The following is a 20,763-nucleotide window of genomic DNA, read 5'->3' as shown; positions in this document are numbered from 1 at the left end:
CCTTATTATGTTTATGTTTATGTTTTATTTAATTTATATACCGCCCTTCTCCCTGGGGACTCAGGGCGGTTCACAGGGCATATAAATAAAAATACAATACTATACAAAAGTTAAAACAAAGATTAAATCAGTGCCCAATTAAAAAACAATAATGCAATCTAAAATGACAATTTAAAACCCAGCTCCCCCGTCAGGCCAGACCGGCCAATTCAAACAAATGGGTCTTCAGACCACGACGGAAAGTTTGGAGGTCCGATGCCGTCCGGAGCTCCACCGGCAGTTGGTTCCACAAAGCCGGGGCACCCACAGAGAAGGCTCTCCCCCTGGGGGCCGCCAGTCGGCATTCCCTGACCGGAGGCACCCTGAGGAGGCCCTCTCTGTGGGAACGCACAGGGCGGAGGGGAGTTGAAGCCGGCAGCAGGTGGTCCCCGAGGTACCCCGGACCCATGCCATGTAGGGACTTAAAGATCATAACTAAGACCTTGAACCTCACCCGGAAGACAACTGGTAACCAATGCAGCTCGCGGAGCAAAGGTGTAACATGGGAGTACCGGGAAACTCCCAAGACAACTCTCGCGGCCGCATTCTGTACCAGTTGGAGCCTCCGAGTGGTCTTCAAGGGAAGCCCCATGTAGAGAGCATTACAGTAGTCAAGGCGAGAGGTCACGAGCGCATGAGTGACCGTGCACAGGGCATCCCGGTCCAGATAGGGCCGCAACTGGCGCACCAGGCGAACCTGGGCAAAAGCCCCCCTAGTCACAGCCACTACATGATCTTCTAGGGTAAGCCGTGAATCTAGGAGGACTCCAAAGTTGCGAGCCCTATCCACGGGGGGTAAGAGCTCACCCCCCATAGAAAGAGATGGAACATTTTGAATGTCCCGGGATGCCGGAATGCACAGCCACTCAGTCTTGTCAGGGTTGAGCTGAAGTCTGTTCCTCCCCATCCAGACCCGAACCGCCTCCAGGCAACGGGACATCACAGCGAGGGCATCACTGGGGTGGTTTGGGGTCGAAAAGAAAAGTTGGGTATCATCGGCATATTGATGATACCCAACTCCAAAACCACGAATGATCTCACCCAGCGGTTTCATGTAGATGTTGAACAGGAGAGGCGAGAGAACCGACCCCTGAGGAACTCCACAAACGAGAGACCTCGGGGCCGATCTCTGCCCCCCTGCCAACACCGACTGCGAACGTCCCAGGAGATAGGAGGAGAACCACCGAAGAACCGTGCCCCCCACTCCCAATCCCCTGAGACGCCGCAGCAAGATACCATGGTCGATGGTATCGAAAGCCGCCGAGAGGTCTAATAGGACTAGGACAGAGGAATATCCCCTGTCCCGAGCCCTCCAGAGATCATTCACCAGAGCGACCAATGCCGTCTCTGTGCTGTACCCGGGCCTGAAACCCGATTGGTAGGGGTCCAGATAATCCGCTTCATCCAGGACCAGAGGGAGCTGGTGCGCCACCACACTCTCAACAACCTTCGCAAGAAAGCGAAGGTTGGAGACTGGACGAAAGTTGTTCAATACAGCTGGGTCCAAGGCAGGCTTCTTGAGGAGAGGTCTCACCACCGCCTCCTTCAAGACGGTGGGGAAATAACCCTCACTCAAAGAAGCAGATATAACCGCCTGGAGCCAGCCTCGTGTCCTCTCCCTAGCTGCATAAACCAGCCAGGAAGGGCACGGATCCAACAAACATGTGGAGGAGCTCAGCCTCCCCATAATCCTGTCCACTTCATCAGGGGTCACAGAATCAAACTCTTCCCAGATAACATTGACAAGACCGTCTGTGTCCTGATCGCCTGACTCTGCCCAGCTGGAGTCCAAACCGGTCCGAATCCGAGCGATTTTATCCGACAGATGTTGACTAAATTCCTCGGCACGACCCTGCAAGGGATCCTCCCTCACCTCCTGATTAAGAAGTGAGCGAGTCACCCTAAACAGGGCGGCCGGGCGATTATCTGCGGACGCAATGAGGGTAGAGAAGTAATTACACCTCGCCACCCTCATCGCTGCGAGATAAGACCTAATATAGGTTCTTAACCGCAACCGGTCGGGTTCGGATCGGCTCGACCTCCAGCAGCTCTCTAGGCCCCGTTTCCGACGCTTCATCTCCCGGAGCTCCGCGGAGAACCATGGAGCTCGCTGGGATCTGCGCCGGGTCAGGGGCCGCAAGGGTACAACCCGGTCAAGTGCCTCAGTGGCTGCCCTTTCCCAGGTTTCCACTAAGGCATCCGCCGAGCTGTGAGCAATGGAGGCAGGTGGGGACCCCAGCGCCGCTTGGAATCTATCAGGATCCATTAAGCGTCTGGGGCGGTACCATCTAATTGGTTCCGTGTCCCCACGGCGGGGGGTGGCAAAACGGAAGACCATCCGCAGGAGATGATGATCGGTCCATGACAGGGGCATAATAAATGGAGAGCCCCCACCAAGATCATCCAACCACCGTCTAGATAAAAAAATCAGGTCAAGAGTGTGGCCTCCCTCATGAGTTGGTTCAGAAATTACTTGCGTCAGGTCCATGGCCGTCATGGAAGCCATGAACTCCCGAGCTAGCTCAGATGAGCCTCCCAGGGATGGTAGATTGAAGTCTCCCAAAACTATAAGTTTGGGAAACTCAACCACCAACCCTGAGAGGATATCAAGCAGCTCGGGCAGGGCTGCCGCTGTACGACTAGGCGAAATGTACGTCAGCAGCAAACCCAACTGCGCCCCAGAACCAAATCTCACAAAGAGAGACTCACACCCGACTATCTCTAACCATACTGGGCTATGGTCAGAAATAGCTCTTGCACAAATCTTCACCTTTTTAGTCCTAGAAAAAAAATCATTAGTCAACAAAATAAAATCAATCCTAGAAAAAGATTGATGTCTATCAGAAAAAAAAGTATAATCCTTTTCATGCGGGTGTATGTCACGCCAAATATCTCGCAATTCCAGATCATCCTTCATTTCAAAAAAAGACTTTGGTAATCTGGCATGACACGGAATACGCTTAAAAAAGCCAGCCTTGTCCATCTGTACGTCCACTACACCATTCTAATCCCCCATAAAAATAAACGATTTGTAATCCAACTGGGTAAGCTTTGTATGAAGTAAACTAAAAAAGTCAGCCTGTTGTTGTTGTTGATTAGGGGCATACAGTCCAACTAAAAGCGTTTTTTTGCCTTCTAGCAACAAGTCTATCATTACGTATCTTCCATGCTTGTCTGCTTCAATTAAGTCCGCTGTTATGGCACTTTTAATATAAACAACGACTCCATTTTTCTTATTCATTGCAGAGGCAACAAAGTGGGTACCCAGTCTTGAGTTCAATAAAAGCTTTTGGTCCATAGCCCTAATATGCGTTTCTTGCAAACATATAACATCAGTCTTAAATTGTTTTAAATATAAAAAAACTTTCTTTCTCTTCTGAGGCGAGTTCAATCCATTAACATTCCAAGTCAAAAATTTAGTCGCCATTCTTATCGCCCCGAAGCTTTTGGAGCACCTCACCAATGGCCTTACCGTCTTTAGGCCGCGCTCCTCCCACTGCCTCGCTGTAAGTGCGCTTTGAAGATTCCAAAAACTTCTGCTGGTCTTGTTCTTTTACCTGTTTTGCTCTTTTTAAAGCAGCACGCGTCACTCTCTGCTCTCCAGCGTCAGCCAACAAAGTTATAGTTTGATCCACTGCTACACCATTCTCCTCTGTCTGTCCATCTTCAGCCTCTTGAGGTTTCCCTTCTCCAGATCCCTTTGCTGCTTCCAGAAGTGATAGTGGAGTTGCTTTTAAAACATTATTGTAGAATTCACGCGCCTGTGCCACAGTTACCAGACGGTATCTTTTACCTTCATGCATTACCACCTGTTCTGAACCAGCCCTCTTCTCGCACCCCTAATCAAAAGAAGAGTCTGGAAAGCGTCCAAGGCTAAAAGGCTTCTGCCAAGATTTAATAGTAAACACACAAGAGCTTATCTCTCAAGCAAAAGAGTTGCTTTCAGCAACCAGCCCCTCCCCAAACACTCCTTTTATAGAGAGCTCAGGGCGTGGTCTCCCTGTGCCTCCTCCCGAGGAGTCCCATAGCCTTTCTTTGTTTGTCCCTGCTCGACTGCCTCCTGCGTCGGGCGTCCTTGAACAGGGCCAGCTGTGGGTCATCATCCTCCGCACTCTCGGGCTCACACAGCTGAGCAGAGGTTCCCGGCTGAGGACTTTGCAAAGTCTCCAAATCATCATCAGCCGGTTCGTTTCCCTCCTCCCCCACATCTGAGTCCTCCGATACATCGGAGCCGGCTGTCGGACCCACAGGCTGGCCCTGAGTCACAACACTATCCCGCACCGCAGGGCCCTTCCCCCGGGTCTGCCGATCCGGATGCGGTCGGGATGGGAACTGTTCGTGAAACGCAGTCACCAACGCAGGGGCATGAACGGCGGTCGCGTCTTCCCATGTGAAGTCCTCCGGCCCGTACCCTTTCCACTCGATCAGGTACTGGAAGCGACCTTTCAGCCAGCGGGAATCCCTGATGCTGGCGACCTCGTACTCGGGGGTGCTGTCGCCATCACGAGGTCCTGATGGGGGAGGTTCCGCTTGGCGAAGTGGACAAGCCGGTTGTTCGGGGACCAACAAGGACCGATGGAAGACGGGGTGCACGCGCAGGGAACGTGGCAGAGTTAAACGATAGGCGACCGGATTGATGACGGCCTCGACGGGGAACGGTCCAAGGTATCGGTGGTCCAGCTTCCTCGCCGGCCGAGTGGATGGTAGGTTCCTGGTGGACAGCCAGACCCGATCCCCCACCGATAGTGGAGGCGTATCCCTTCTCGACCGATCGGCGAACCTCTTGTAGTCGGCCTTGGCCTTCTCCAGCTGCCGTCGCACCAACCGATGGATCGCCTGTAACTCCGCCATGAATTCGTTCGCTGCCGGCTCCGGTGAGTCCACGGGAGAAAGGGGGAAAAACCGAGGGTGATAACCCACATTGGCCAAGAACGGTGTCATCTGCGTGGAGGTGTGCTGCGAGTTGTTAAAGGCAAACTCGGCTATGGCCAAATAGTCCACCCAATTGTCCTGCTGCAGGTTAACGTAGCAGCGCAGATACTGCTCTAAGATGCCGATGACCTTCTCGGTACCCCCGTCGGTCTGAGGATGATGCGCGGACGAGAGGCAAACCTTAATGTCCAACGCCCGCATCAACTCCTGCCAGAAGCGGGCTGTAAACTGGGCCCCCCTATCGGAGACGACTCTATCGGGAAGGCCGTGCAGCCGGAACACCTGTTGGATGAACATGCGACTAGTGGCGCGAGCTGACGGTAAGCCGCGACAGGGGATGAAGTGCGCCATCTTGGTCAACATGTCCACCACCACAAACACTGTCGTGAAGCCGGAGGATGGGGGTAGATCCGTCAGAAAGTCCATGGACACAGCCCCCCAGGGTCTCTTGGGCGTTGGCAAAGGCTGCAGTAAACCAGGCGGGGCCCCTGTCGCTGACTTGGCCTGCCTGCATGGGACGCAGGAGGTGACATAAGACTGGACATCGTGTCGGACTCGGGGCCACCAGAATGTACGGGAGACCAGGTTCAGAGTCTTGAACAGGCCAAAATGCCCCGCAGCCGGGTTATCATGACATTGGCTGAGGACGAGTCCCCTGAGTGGCCCTCCTGGAACATAGAGCCGGTCACGATAATACAGGAGTCCATCCGTGACCGACCAAGGCGAATCTGGCCCCACCTCTTCCTTCCGCTGAGCCACCCACGCCTCCTGCTGCTGCGCCTCCCGGATCCGAGCCCGTATATCCACCGGCTCCCGCACCGCAGCAAAAGACTCGACGGGGATCACGGTCCTGGGCGGAAGCTTGTCTTCCACTCGGGTGTACTCGGGCTTCCTGGACAGAGCATCCGCTCTCTGGTTGTGCCCGCTTGGTATGTACCGCACCCGGAAGTCAAACCTCGCAAAGAAGAGAGACCACCGGATCTGGCGTTGGTTCAAATTCCGAGCGGTCTGCAGGCTTTCCAGATTCTTGTGGTCCGTCCGGACCTCGATTTGATGCCGCGCCCCCTCCAGATGATGCCTCCAAGCCTCGAACGCCGCCTTGATGGCCAGCAGCTCCTTCTCCCAGATGGTATAGTTGCGCTCCGAGGGATTCAATTTCCGTGAGTGATACGCGCAAGGGAAAAGGGTACCGTTGGGCGTCGCTGCCTGGAGTAACACGGCCCCAATGGCAATGTCGGAGGCGTCCGCCTCCACGACAAACGGCCGTTGCGGGTCAGGATGCTTCAAGATGGGCTCCTTCATGAAGGCGTCCTTCAAAGCTTGGAACGCCTGTTGTTCGGGGGCGTTCCACTGGAACCGAGTCTTCTTCTGCAGGAGCCGGGTGAGGGGGGCTGTCAAGGCAGCAAAGCCAGGGATGAATGTCCGATAGTAGTTGGCAAATCCAAGAAGTCGCTGAATATCCTTCACGCGACGCGGGGGTTGCCAACTCTGCAACGACTCAACTTTACTCGGTTCCATGGCGATGCCCTCAGGAGAAATGCGGTGACCCAAGAAATCAATGGTCACCTGGTAGAACTGGCACTTCTCCAACTTGGCAAACAGCCGATGTTTCCGGAGGCGCTGCAGGACCTGACGGAGATGCTGATGATGCGCTTCACGCGACGGGGAGTAAATCAGGATGTCGTCCAGGTAAATCACAACAAACTGGTCCAACAGATCCCGAAAGATGTCATTCATAAAATGCTGAAACACAGCGGGGGCGTTGGTCAGGCCAAACGGCATCACCGTGTACTCGAAATGTCCATAGCGAGTACCAAACGCCGTCTTCCACTCATCACCCGGCCGAACCCTGACGAGGTTGTAAGCTCCACGCAGGTCCAGTTTCGTGAAGATCTTAGCCTCCCGGAGTCGGTCCAAGAGCTCGGGGATGAGGGGCAGCGGGTAGCGGTTACGCACCGTGATAGCGTTGAGTTTCCGGTAGTCACAGCAAAGCCGTAACTCGCCCGACTTCTTTTTGACGAAGAGCACGGGCGCAGACACTGGCAAGGACGAGGGCCGGATGAAACCACGAGCCAAGTTCTTTGTCAGGAAGTCCCGCAATGCAGCCAACTCGGGCTCCGACATGGAGTACAAACGCCCCACTGGGAGAGGCGCATCAGGGACTAGGTCAATGGAGCAGTCGTAGGGCCTGTGCGGGGGTAATTGGTCCGCCTCTGACTCGCTGAACACGTCAGCAAAGTCGGACAGTTCGGGAGGCAAGGAAACCCCTGGGGAACCCTCCACCTGGCCGGCACAGATATGGCGGGTGTGGTCCACGCACTGCAAACTTGGGAAGGTGACCAAGTTCTGAGACCAATAGATCTGTGGATCATGCGCCCGGAGCCACGCCAGTCCCAAGACCACGGGGAAGTGCAGATCCGAAGTGACGTAGAACTGAATGGCCTCCACATGGGTACTGATGGCCATACACACGGGTTGCGTGGCGGCCGTGATAGGCCCGGACAGGAGCACTCGACCATCGATGGTCTCCACAAGCATGGGCGGATCCACTGGACACTGGGGAACAGCCCATTTGGCCACAAAGGCCGAATCCATAAAGTTAGTGGTAGCCCCAGAGTCAATTAAGGCATGGACCGGAATCCCCTCTGGCTTGCCAGGGAGGATCAGTCGTGCCTCCAAAATCAAATGCCGTGGAGGTTCACTGGCACCGTCGGAACGGTGTCGCTCGGCGTGATCGTTGTGGGTCGCCCGATCTTTCACACCGTCTAGATCGGGCTCGGGCCGTTTCCCGATAGCAAAGCAGGGGACTTTCTCGGGGCAGGCTTGGTCACTGACGCCCGCTGACGCTTCTTCGGGCAAGAAGCAGCCAAATGTCCAGGGTCCCCACAGTAAAAACACAACCCCTCCGATCGTCGTCTGTCCATTTCCGTCACCGATAGACGGGACCTGGCGGCACCCAGCTCCATTGGCTCCTCCCTCTGGACTGGGGGCTCACGCACAACAGGGGCGGCAGGGGTCTGTGGGGTGGCACGGCGACTCTTACGCTGCTGCAGCCGGGCATCGATCCGCAGACAAAGATGGATCAGCCCATTCAGGTCTGAGGGAATGTCCACGCGGGCCAGCTCATCCAACATCTCCTCTGACAAGCCATCCTGAAAGGCATCCACGAGCGCAGCCTCATTCCAGGCGGAATCCTGGCTAAGCAGCCGGAAATCGCTGATATAGGCCTGTAGAGGGCGCTGACCCTGCCTCAAAGCTTTCAGGCGTCGGGTGGCAGTCTGCGCCTTAATCGGGTCCTCGTACATGAGGCGCATATGGTCACAAAACCCCCCAAAGTTATCCAACAAAGGGCTAGGCTGTGCCAACAGAGGCGTGCCCCAACGAGCTGCATCTCCCGACAGAAGGCTCAACACGAATCCCACCTTATCTCGGTCAGTGGGGAAATCAGCTGCTCTCACGCTGATATAAAGCTGGCATTGTCCCAGGAAGGCAGGAAACAGTTCTGGTTTACCAGCAAATTTATCCGGCATAGCTATCTGACATTTCCTCCTGGGTGGGGGGGCAGCATGTACCTGAGCCTGCAGTTGTGCCACCTGAGTGGCCAGCAAGGTGAGTTGCTGGTTGAGCTGGGCATTCTCGGCAAGAAGCTGCTCCATCGTAGTATTAAGGGGTGGGTGGCTGAAAGCAAACTGTTCTGAACCAGCCCTCTTCTCGCACCCCTAATCAAAAGAAGAGTCTGGAAAGCGTCCAAGGCTAAAAGGCTTCTGCCAAGATTTAATAGTAAACACACAAGAGCTTATCTCTCAAGCAAAAGAGTTGCTTTCAGCAACCAGCCCCTCCCCAAACACTCCTTTTATAGAGAGCTCAGGGCGTGGTCTCCCTGTGCCTCCTCCCGAGGAGTCCCATAGCCTTTCTTTGTTTGTCCCTGCTCGACTGCCTCCTGCGTCGGGCGTCCTTGAACAGGGCCAGCTGTGGGTCATCATCCTCCGCACTCTCGGGCTCACACAGCTGAGCAGAGGTTCCCGGCTGAGGACTTTGCAAAGTCTCCAAATCATCATCAGCCGGTTCGTTTCCCTCCTCCCCCACATCTGAGTCCTCCGATACATCGGAGCCGGCTGTCGGACCCACAGGCTGGCCCTGAGTCACAACACCACCAGCCCTACTGGAATCTCCCATCTGAACCTTATGTCACGTTGTTTAAGTTCCTGCACCAAAAATGCAAAGTCCTTTCTTCTCCTTAAGATCTTTGGAGGGGTTTCCTTTAAAACCAAAACTTCTTGGTCAGCAACCACTACTTTAGTATCATAGACAGCTTGAATAACTTCATCTCTAATTTCTCTTTTTGTAAAATAAACCACCACATCTCTGGGTAGCTTCCTCTGTCTGGCAATCCATGAGTTTACATGAAAAACTTTATCCATACACGCCTTTATTTCAGATGCTGGCTGACCCAATACTGCTTCCAGGGCTTCAGAAATCAGCTGCTTCAAATCTTCTTTAATATTTTCTTTTAAGCCCCTAATTCTAATAGCATACTGCATCTGGTAGAACTGAACAAGGCTTAACTCTCTGTCCGCTTTGTCTTCATTCTCCAATACCTTAACTTCTAGTACAGCATTTTTTTGAGTCAAATCTTCCACTTTTTCTTCCAAGCCTTGTACACATTCAGCCACACTTTCCACTGTAGACAAAATGTCTACCCTCATCGCTCTAAATTTCTCTTCCATCCTCTCATCTATTCTCTCCTCCATTTTCGCCAGTTTATCACTCAATGTTACTAAAATTACCTGGGCATGCTTTTCAAGGGCATCTTCTAAATCTTTCGATGTCAATGCAGCAGGAGGAAGCAAGGCTTGCAACGATGTCTGTTGCACCGGAGAAGTTCCAGCACTCCGAAGAGTTTTTGAAGGAGGTTTAGCCGCCATCTTTTACTTTCACTTGTGACGCACTTTCACTTTAAGTTTAAAAAGTCCATCAAGCTCGAGAGTAAAATATAATAATCCTCTTCACCTTTTCCTCTTGTACCGCTCTGCCTGCTCCTTTTATTCCATAGTCCTTCCTTCAGGCAGGGGTGGTCGCAAACGCCTGGCTCTGCTCCAAGAAATCCGGAGCAGAGACGCTGACCAGCTGGGAGCGACCCAGGCTACGGGGGAGTTCGATCCTTCAGCCGCCCAAGCTACAAGCTCAGGCGGCCCCGGAGAACTCGACCCCTACCTGGGGCCTCACCCCCTCCTCTTCTCCCGAGGAGGGGGCTTCAAATTCACCCGAACAGCTGATTGGCGCTGTTTCGGGTGAAAATTACTCAGCTGAGCCGCGGGCAGCCCGGGAAGGCTGTCTCCGGCGCCGCGCAGCCACCGGAAGTCTCCTAATATATAGATTATTTTAAATGGATATATCTCTTAATAGGAATGTTTGCAGACTGCACTCGTATGTTTGTGCTATAGGTGAATGGCAGTGGGTCATGCTGTTTAACTACGAACTCACTGGCACAGGAATGCTGCAGTTCTATTGGAGATTTCATGCATATTTTCTAAACATCAAAAATTAAATGTTTAGGTGAAGTCCTTAGTTTTAACTTCCAGGCTCTCTAGATAGTAAACTCCTTTGTGCCAGTGATGTGGGCGAACATTCTCATATTTTTTTGCTAATGGGCGCTTCCGTTCAGTGATTTACCTTGTGTTAAATACGTGAATTGGAGCCTTATAGCTCCATACAGCCTGAAGAAAATATGAAGAGAATCTATTGTGGCAAAAACAAAAGTTCTTGAATTTTTTGAGTGATATAGCATTTTACTTGCAATGAAGGCCTCTGATATATGTCAGGATTAAATGTAAATTATTTAAGGAAGCAATCTCCTCTAGCCACTGTTAAGTGATAGAACCAATATGTTTTCAAATTGCTGCTGTGTTTTATTTTAAGATTATATCAGAGATAATTAAATTCAGGACAATATGCCTTTCAATTTGGATGAAAGATGATATCCAGTTATAAATAAATGTAAATGAAATTTTCTTTGGTTAAAGTCAAAGGAACCGCATCTGCTCTACATGAAGAACTTACTGATTTCCTGCCTAAAGCCCTGGAAAACTGCTGCCAGGTAATGTTGAAATTGCTGACCTAAATAGACCCAATGGTTTTACTCTTTTTAAAAAAACATTTTTATATTATTTAAGAATTGAAAAATTGAAGCATATTATTTTTAATTTTTGGTTTCAATTATTTATAATTCATGCCTTGAATTTGTTTATTTTTAATTTGTTAATTTGTTTATTACTGGTAGAATCTGGGTTTGGATAAATTTCTCACTACTGAGGAAACATATTATCTATTAAAAGTACATTTAATATCTACTTTGTATAATTTATTTCATCCAATAATACAATTTCCATTCCTTTTCTAAAAAGAACTGTATGACAAATCAAGACAGATTCACATGTTTTAGTAGTTATATGTTATATGTCAGTAATAGTAATAATCTATAAATACAAACTGCTCAAATGGTTTCAAAATCTATTACATTTAAGTAGGAAGCATTTTATATTTTCCTAATTTGCTGACCATTATTTTAGACAATCATCTAGTGTTACCAAAAATTTTGGGTTGGTCCTTGAGTTTACACAGGTTACCCAACAGCAGATCATATGAGCATGTGCATATGAAATGAATTATATGATTATGTAATCCATTTTATACTTTCTTCACTCCAGGATCAATGACAGAGGGAAAGGTAAATGGCCATAAGTCACTTTTTTCAGTGCAGTTGTAACTTCAAAGGGTCACTAAATCAACTGCTGCAAGTCAAGGACTACCTGAACTTCATGAAACCACTCACTTAAACAAGATAAGCAAAAAAGTATCTGCCAGCAGACTGTTGCATTCTTTAGTAACATCTATTTTCCCTACCTATAATTGGTACAACAGTAAAAGAGATTCTTGATTTCCTACATAATAGGACTTGTATTACTAATTATGTCAATTTCAACTAATTTCAGTTAAACCAATAGATTTATCAATAGTCTTTGACTTAGAACCACAGTAGGGACCTGAATTATGGTGTTAAGCAAGGCAATTTGTTAAGTGAGTTTTGCCGATTTTATAGCCTTTTTGCCACAATTGTTAAGCAAATCACTACAATTTTTAAGTAAATCACATGATTGTTAAATTAATCTGGCATCATACATTGACTGGGGTGTTTGTCAGAAGCTGGTTGGGAATGTAGCAAATGACAATCACATAGTTCCAGGGCATTGCAACCATCATAAATACATGCCGCGTGCAAAGTGTCCGAATTTTGCATAGATAACCATGGCTATACTGCAAAGGTCATAAGTGGGAGGACTGGTCATAAATGTGAGGAGTGGTCAAGTCATTTTTTTCAGTGCCATTGTAACATTGAATGGTCACTAAATGAATGTTAAATCAGGACTACTTGTATAACTTTAGCATCATAAAGGAATTCCATGTTAATTCCACAAATATACTGTATATAGAAGTGCTTCATAAATTCTAGTATCACTTGTTTCTAATAAAAAGTGAAGTGCCTATTTAGTTTTTCTTGAGTATTCTCTACATACAAAGAAGTCCTTCAAACTCGTTTATACAAAACAACTATACTTGTAGTAAAATGCTTTAAGGCTTGCTTTCAAATATACCTTATAATATTAAATAATACCTTAAATATGCAATAGATACCAGGCTTACATTATCAACATAAATGCCAGGACAGATACAAATTAAGACCAAACATGCATTAAACAAATAGAAACTCAGAATAGGAATATAGTTGTTGTATTCTTAAGAGTAATACTTAAACATCTGGTACTTATGGAATGTGTCCTATATATTTACAAGTAATTTCAGGAAGCAAATACCTGGGGTTGGGCAATAGTCATTAAATCTGGACTTTATACTATGTAAATTGGATTGGAGAGTGCAGCAGGAAAACCAAATTGTTTGAGTTGCATTGAAAGTTGCATGACATTTAATTAAGTTCCATTCTAGTCAAGCAGCTTCCCTGTTTCAGAAACGAATATGTTATTTGAGAGATCATAGTCAGAATTTAAGATTCAGCACTGAAGTAATATTTTAGAATAACTCTCTTCAGATACTACTTGGAAGAATAATCAATGGGGCATCAATTTAGTTTTATTTTGGGCAATAAAACGTTTTGCATTGTGCCTGTCATTTTTGTGCAGATCTTTACATGAAACATGCCATCCTATTGTAGATAATTTTATGTTGTTGTTGTTGTTAGCTGCGAAGTCGTGTCCGACCCATCGTGACCCTATGGACAACATTCCTCCAGACCTTCCTGTCCTCTACCATCTTCTGGAGTCCATTTAAGCTCACGCCTACTGCTTCAGTGACTCCATCCAGCCACCTCATTCTCTGTCGTCCCCTTCTTCTATTGCCCTTGATCTTTCCCAGCATTAGGCTCTTCTCCAGTGAGTCCTTCCTTCTCATTAGGTGGCCAAAGTATTTGAGTTTTAGCTTCAGGATTTGGCCTTCTAAAGAGCAGTCAGGATTGATCTCCTCTAGGACTGACCGGTTTGATCACCTTGCAGTCCAAGGGACTCGCAGGAGTCTTCTCCAGCACCATAGTTCAAAGGCCTCAATTCTTTGGCGCTCAGCCTTTCTTATGGTCCAACTTTCACTGCCATACATTGCAACTGGGAAGACCATAGCCTTGACTATACGCACTTTTGTTGACAGGGTGATGTCTCTGCTTTTTAGTGTGCTGTCTAGATTTGCCATGGCTTTCCTCCCCAGGAGCAAGCGTCTTTTAATTTCTTGGCTACAGTCCCCGTCTGCAGTGATCTTGGAGCCCAGGAAAATAAAATCTGTCACTACCTCCATTTCTTCCCCATCTATTTGCCAGGAATTGAGAGGGCCAGATGCCATGATCTTGGTTTTCTTAATGTTAAGTTTCAACCCAAGTTTTGCACTCTCCTTCTTCACCCGCAACAAGAGGCTCTTTAGTTCTTCTTCACTTTCTGCCATTAGAGTGGTATCATCTGCTTATCTTAGGTTGTTGATATTTCTTCCGGCAATCTTAATTCCAACTTTTGATTCATCTAGATAATTTTACATGGATGCTTAAATTAATGCATATATCATAGCTATCAATTATATGATGTGGCAGCTATACAAGACATGTGAAGATTCAGTTTGTAACTTAAAATACATCAAAGAACTGAAAAATTGCTTTCAGAGATGGCATTTTCCTCTCATTGGATAGGAAGATTCTGCTGCAATGCTGGCAGCATGAACTGCGTTGTGCTGCTGCACTGAAACTGCTGGCTGCAGTGTTTTTTGGTTTTCATGACCTCACTTATGTTCACTGTTCCTCACTTGGCTTGGATATAAGTAAACATCAGCAGATGGATAGAGAAAAGATGTCTGAACTGGGAAGGACCCAGCTGGGACTTTGAACGTAACATTCCGCATTAAATCCTGCATTTGGCAATATATATATATTCTATTGCATTATATGCTGCACTGTTTTACTGAGAATTTTAAAATATTTATGTTTTGTTTTAACTTGGTAGTATTCTGAAATATCTAATTATGAAAGCTACAACTACAAATGTGTAGTTATTCTCTGCATTTGCTTTTACCTGGCTACTGTAATTGTGTTCATTTGTACATAATTTCTACTAATGGACACTTTAAAAAAAAATTATGTGAGCATGGCCCGTTTCTATGGTTCCATTGAGATAACCATGACACAATATTAAAAAAATGCACAATACATTTGGTCTCAGTTAGACAGTTTTGGAGGCCAAGAGTTTGGCAATGTATAAATATTTCCTTTTAGTTCCTAGTTTCTTTTACACAATCAAGATCAGATTGCTTAATTCTCTACAAAGCTTCCCTTTGGAGCAAAAGGAAAAGTTTTCATTTACAATTAAGAAACACAAACGATGCATTAGGTGTAAATTTACTGTTTGGGTATATGGGATTCACCAAGAATTATATACTTTTTCAAATTACCTTATAATATTAAAAATTCCTCCAACTTTTTTCATTATTTCCAAAAGTGTATAATAACATACTGAGTTAATATAATTGTTGAAAACTTTTTTTTTATTTTATGGTACTTTTTATTCTTCCTTAAAAATGTAAGAGTATAAACAGCTGTTCAGAGTCTAAGTTCAGTATTCAAGATAAGTACCGGTAACTGAAATGACACAGCAACTGGCAGATTTTACAAATGTTTACATGAACAACTAATCTCAAACAACATTGCTATTCTATTTACACAATTCGTTCTATAGTGAAAGCCCATGTAGTTCTTCGTCTTTATCCACTTAATATTTAACATTGGTCAATTATGTTAACAGTATTATCAAAAGTTCTACCAAAATGCTGCCACCTAGAGTTCATTTGACAGCATCTCATTTTGGAGGCAAGTAGAATCAACTGTCAACACAGCTAGAACTATTAGTAGCAGAGAAAAGACTCCAAATTTTCAGACAGGACTGCTGTGAACACAAGTCAAATTTTCAAATCTTTTAGATAAGAACTTCCATATTCAAGGTCAAAATGTTGTAAAAAGACAATGGGAGTATTATTTCTTTGCACCAGTCTAGTTTTTTTTTCTATCTGGGCTTTTCCCTTACTTTAAAAGTGTTCAAACAACTATACCAAATAATTTTAGTGTAACTAATTTCACTAAATATGTGTAGTTCTGTTAATGCCATTTATTCAGAGTCTGGTGCCTCATAAATATGTGATTTGTTCAAGGTCAATAAAGACTGGATCCAAAATTTATAGAAGAATTTTGCCCTTAACATTAATTTTAAAATGCACTATAAAAGAAATGAGGCCATTTTCTATTACCATAGTACACGGTAATAAGATTGCAACACTAGTAGTATTGCATAAGTACATAATCTAACACACCACAAGAATCAGTCCTTGAAATCTGTTAAAATGCATCAACATGTAAACAGGCCTACTGATATGTTCTTAGACGGGCTCTCTTCCTCGAAATCAAGATAAAAATAAAATTAAAATCATCCGTGCAATAAATTAAAATTAAAAACTAAAAAAATTAAAAATTCTAAATATAATTAATTAAAATGCCTGTCAGTCCAGGTCAGCCTGGTGGAAAAGGAGTGTTTTGAGGCCGCGGCGAAAGGATTGGAGATTTTGGGCCATCCGAAGCTCAGGGGGGAGCTGATTCCATAGGGCTGGCGCTCCCACAGAGAAGGCCCTCCCCCTGGGGGTCGCCAGCCGACATTGCCTAGCTGACGGTACCCTGAGGAGGCCTTCTCTGTGTGAGTGTACTGGACGATGGGAATTTGTTCCCGGCAGCAGATGGTCCTGCAAGTATCCCGGGCCTAAGCCATGTAGGGCTTTAAAGGTAAGTACCAGCACCTTAAATCTCACCCAGAGGGCAACTGGTAGCCAATGCAGCTCACGCAGGAGGGGTGTAATATGGGAGTATCGGGGTGCTCCCATCACAACCCGTGCAGCTGCACTCTGCACCAGCTGAAGCCTCCGGGTGGTCTTCAAGGGCAGCCCCATGTAGAGAGCATTACAGTAATCTATACGGGAGGTAACGAGTGCGTGGGTGACTGTACGTAGGGCATCTCGGTCCAAAAAGGGGCGCAATTGGTATATAAGGCGAATCTGTGCAAATGCCCCCCTAGCCACGACTCCAATATGATCTTCAAAACTGAGTCGTGAATGTAGGAGGATGCCCAGATTGCGTGCTCTATCAATGGGAGGTAACATCTCTCCTCCTATAGTCAAAGATGGAACCTCTTGGACTAAACGAGATGACGGTATGTACAGCCACTCAGTCTTGGCCGGGTTGAGTCGAAGCCTGTTTTCTCCCATCCAAATCTGTACCGCTTCCAGGCAACGGGACATCACATCGAGGGCATCACTGGGTTGGTTCGGGGTAGAGATGAATAGCTGGGTATCATCAGCATATTGATGATATTTCACCCCGAAGCCACGGATGATCTCTCCCAGCGGCTTCATATAGATGTTGAACAGGAGGGGCGAGAGCACCGATCCCTGAGGCACTCCACAACTAAGAGGCCTAGGGCTTGACCTCTGTCCTCCTGCCAACACCTTCTGCGAACGGTCCGAGAGGTAGGAGAACCACCGCAGAACGGTGCCTCCCACTCCCAGCCCCTCCAGACGACGCAGTAAGATACCATGGTCGATGGTATCAAAAGCTGCTGAGAGATCTAATAGGACCAGGACAGAGGAATAACCTCTATCTCGGGCCCGCCAGAGATCATTCACCAGTGCAACCAATGCCGTCTCCATGCTATGCCCGGGTCTGAAACCCGATTGGTACGGATCTAGATATTCAGCTTCCTCCAGGTTCAAAGGGAGCTGTCGTGCCACTACGCTCTCAACGACCTTCGCAAGGAAGCGAAGGTTGGAGACAGGACGGAAGTTGTTTAAAACAGCTGGGTCCAATGCCGGTTTCTTGAGGAGGGGCCTTACCACCGCCTCTTTCAAGGCGGCAGGGAAGTACCCCTCACTCAGTGAGGCATTGATAACTGCTAGGAGCCAGCCTTGTGTAACCTCCCGAGATGCATAGACTAGCCAGGAGGGACACGGGTCCAACAAACATGTGGCGGCACTTAGTTTCCCCATGATCTTGTCCACTTCATCCGGAGTCACAGGATCGAACTCTTCCCAAATGTACTCGGCCGAATTCATCGTTTTCCTCTCGTCATTCTTCTCGTCTCGTTATATACATCTCTCTGAGCTCATGAATGAAGAGGTGGATGCTATATAAATCGATTTCTTTGGTTTTATATGTAGCTGATTATAGATATAATTTTTTCTCAAACAAACCAAAGAATACCACAAATATATTTTATGAGCAAGGCTGTCAAAGTTATTGAAGTCTGCTTTCTATAACTCTGAAATCATAAGTTTCATTCACAGTAATATACCATATAAGATTGTACAAGATAACATGAAGTAAGACAGAGTCCACCAAAGCTTACAAACGCCAACAACTAAATAATAAAAATGCAGTTGCTATTAAGAACAACTTTAGTAAAAAAAATGATGCAATGCATCTGGGAAAGTGGGCATGCCTGAGAATCCACTGCTCATTTGTCATAGCTCCAGTTCCTATTAACAGCTGACCTAATTCATTTCACCTGAAAGTAAACCCCAAGAAAAGATCGTTCATCTCACACACAGTTTAAGATAAGAATAAAACACAAACTTCCTGAGAAGCCACTGAATGATGTTCTTTCCTACATTTACCTTCTTTGCCTATAATCAGATGGGCTTTATGAATTATCAAGATCAAAGCACTCTGATGAAACAATAGGACTGACAGAATTTGAAAAACCTATAGCATAAAATGTAGAAGTTTTATTACTTCTACTGAATATTTATTTATTTATTTATTTATTTATTTATTTAATTATTTAATTATTTAATTGAATTTCTATACCGCCCTTCTCCCGAAGGACTCAGGGCGGTGAACAGGGCATATAAATAGAAGTACAAAAGTTAAAAAGGATTAAATTATTGCCCAAATTAAAACAATCAAAATATAAAAAACATTAAAACCCTAACATTCCCCCATCAGGCCAGGCCAGCTTGTTCGAATAAATGGGTCTTTAACCCGCACCGGAAGGAGCGAAGATCTGGTGCCATCCGGAGCTCAACCGGCAGTTGATTCCATAAAGCCGGGGCGCCCACAGAGAAGGCCCTCCCACTGGGGGCCACCAGCCGGCATTCTTTGACCGGAGGCACCCTGAGGAGGCCCTCTCTGTGGGAACGCACAGGGCGGAGGGGAGTCGACGCCGGCAGCAGGTGGTCCCCGAGGTATTCCGGACCCATGCCATGTAAGGACTTAAAAACCATCACCAAGAATATGAATCAGAAATTGAACAAGTCAAAGATTTTATGATTTAACAGATCCATTAGATGGACTGAGCCTTAAAACGGGCCAATTAATATGCAATGGGAATATCAGTGGAAATATTACTGCTACTATGAATATTATACTCACAGGTACAAGACTTTTAAATTATTATATTGGTGTCTAAAGAGATAATTTTTAATTTAAAATGTTGGAAATGAAATAAGGGAGCCTGCTTGGTGTACAAAAATAGTATTATTTTTGCTGGAACTATAATTTATCCAAAGTTAGACTTGCTCCTCATGGACAAGTTTTCAATTCACATTATTTTAGGATTTTTGCTATGAAGCCATTTTAAAAAGTATTAAATTTATTTTTGTCTCTTATATTACAGGAAACGGGACAGGAAACCTGCATGTTAAATGCAATGCTATTTTTAGCTAAATAGGAATTAGCTATTTAAACTTCCTAAAATAAAATTTAGTTGCAAATTACTGATCACATTAACAAAGACATTGAACACTTTAGGACAGTATTCTAAGTAAACGTTGACTCAGTTAGGATGCTTATTTAAAAATTGTATTATTCACCCACAGTTGCCTTGACCAGCTAAAACACTGAAAAAAGCATTTCCTGATAGGAAGTAAATTCCCCTATTTATCACAGGTTTTCTCCAAAAAGCATTTTTCCAGAGAAGGAATGTCACTTAAGTACAAAGTCTGACTCCCAAAAAAGAAGGTTAAAGTTATTGCTATAAATACCTGCTACCTTTCTCTTCATTATCTCATGATATGAGCTGGTTTCATCGGGATCTCTTTGTACAGAATAACAGAAATTGAAAAATACATTATAAAATCTTTCTCACCATGAAATTACATAAAATAAATTCATGCACAGGTTTATCAATATTTGAGACTACCACATATTAGTAAACTTTATTTTTATTTCAGCATACATTTTATGTATTTATCAATCCATCAAATTTATATGGCTGCCCATACCACACAAAGTGACTCTGCATGGAGTACAATAAAACCAATCATTAGAATATAAAAAAAACTGGTAAAACAATTAAATTATTAACATGAGTAAAAACAAGATTTCAAGAAGGGTTAATTAAAATGTTATATGCTGGTGTGGCTACATTTTTCACCAACCAAAGCTTCAGACACTCATCAGTGGCAATATCATGTGTATTATAGTAGTTCATTTGGAGGATGAGAGTGCGAATAACCATAAACAGAGCCTAATAATCCAGGAATGGGCACAAGTGGCACACAATATGTGCAAAGGCTCTCTTAGCTATGATTGCCATCAGCTCTTTGAGCTGGAGTCATGAATCCAGAAGGACACCCAGATTGTGAACTGAATCTGTTTGGGGCAGGGCAACCCCTCCAAAGGGATACAATTTGTGATAGATTTGAAAGGTGGTAAAACTCAAAGTCACTCAGTCTCGCCAGAGTTTATGTGTTGCCTGTTGTTCTGCATTCAGATCCCTATAGGCATTGGGAAGACAACAACATTGCTTAGTTCACCAGGGGACAGGAGTGGAGAAGTATAACTGAGTATTATCAGCACAGTTGATGGTGAAAGTTGATTTTCCTGCAGTAGTTTCATGTATAAGATAAACAGGACACAGCACCAACACATATGGGTCAAGGGTCAGACCTATCACTTCCATCAACAACTTGTACCAGCCCCATAGGAAGAAAGTGCTCTAGTACAATACAATGTCAACCTTTCCTAATCGCTGAAACCAATCCAGAATGATACCCTGGTCAATGATATCAGAAGCTATCAAGGGTCAAGAAGCACCAGAATAAATGAACTACCCCCATTCTGTCCCTGCCAAAGATCATGCAAAAATGCAACTAATCCAATGTCCAGGCATGAAACTTAATTAAAAGGGTTCCAAGTAATTCATTTCATCAAGA

The 20,763-nt window shown here is 45.8% G+C and overlaps 1 protein-coding gene across 7 annotated transcripts in view; it reads right to left on the bottom strand.

Moving 5' to 3' along the window:
* The window catches only part of ADD3 (adducin 3), a 96,938-nt gene that overhangs the window by 27,927 nt on the left and 48,248 nt on the right, over window positions 1–20,763 (bottom strand). For 3 of the 7 annotated variants that reach the window (XM_083364737.1, XM_083364739.1, XM_083364741.1), the window contains one exon: window positions 19,591–19,643. The exons of the other annotated variants lie outside the window; for them this stretch is intronic. The gene's annotated coding sequence lies outside the window, so the exon portion shown is untranslated. The remainder of the gene's footprint in view (window positions 1–19,590; window positions 19,644–20,763) is intronic. 7 annotated transcript variants of the gene reach the window in all.

Source organism: Vipera ursinii, assembly GCF_947247035.1.
Source record: "Vipera ursinii genome assembly, chromosome: 5".
Classification (NCBI taxonomy): domain Eukaryota; kingdom Metazoa; phylum Chordata; class Lepidosauria; order Squamata; family Viperidae; genus Vipera; species Vipera ursinii.
The sequence above is the reverse complement of the archived record's forward strand: the minus strand, read 5'-3'. Positions and strand labels throughout refer to the sequence as shown.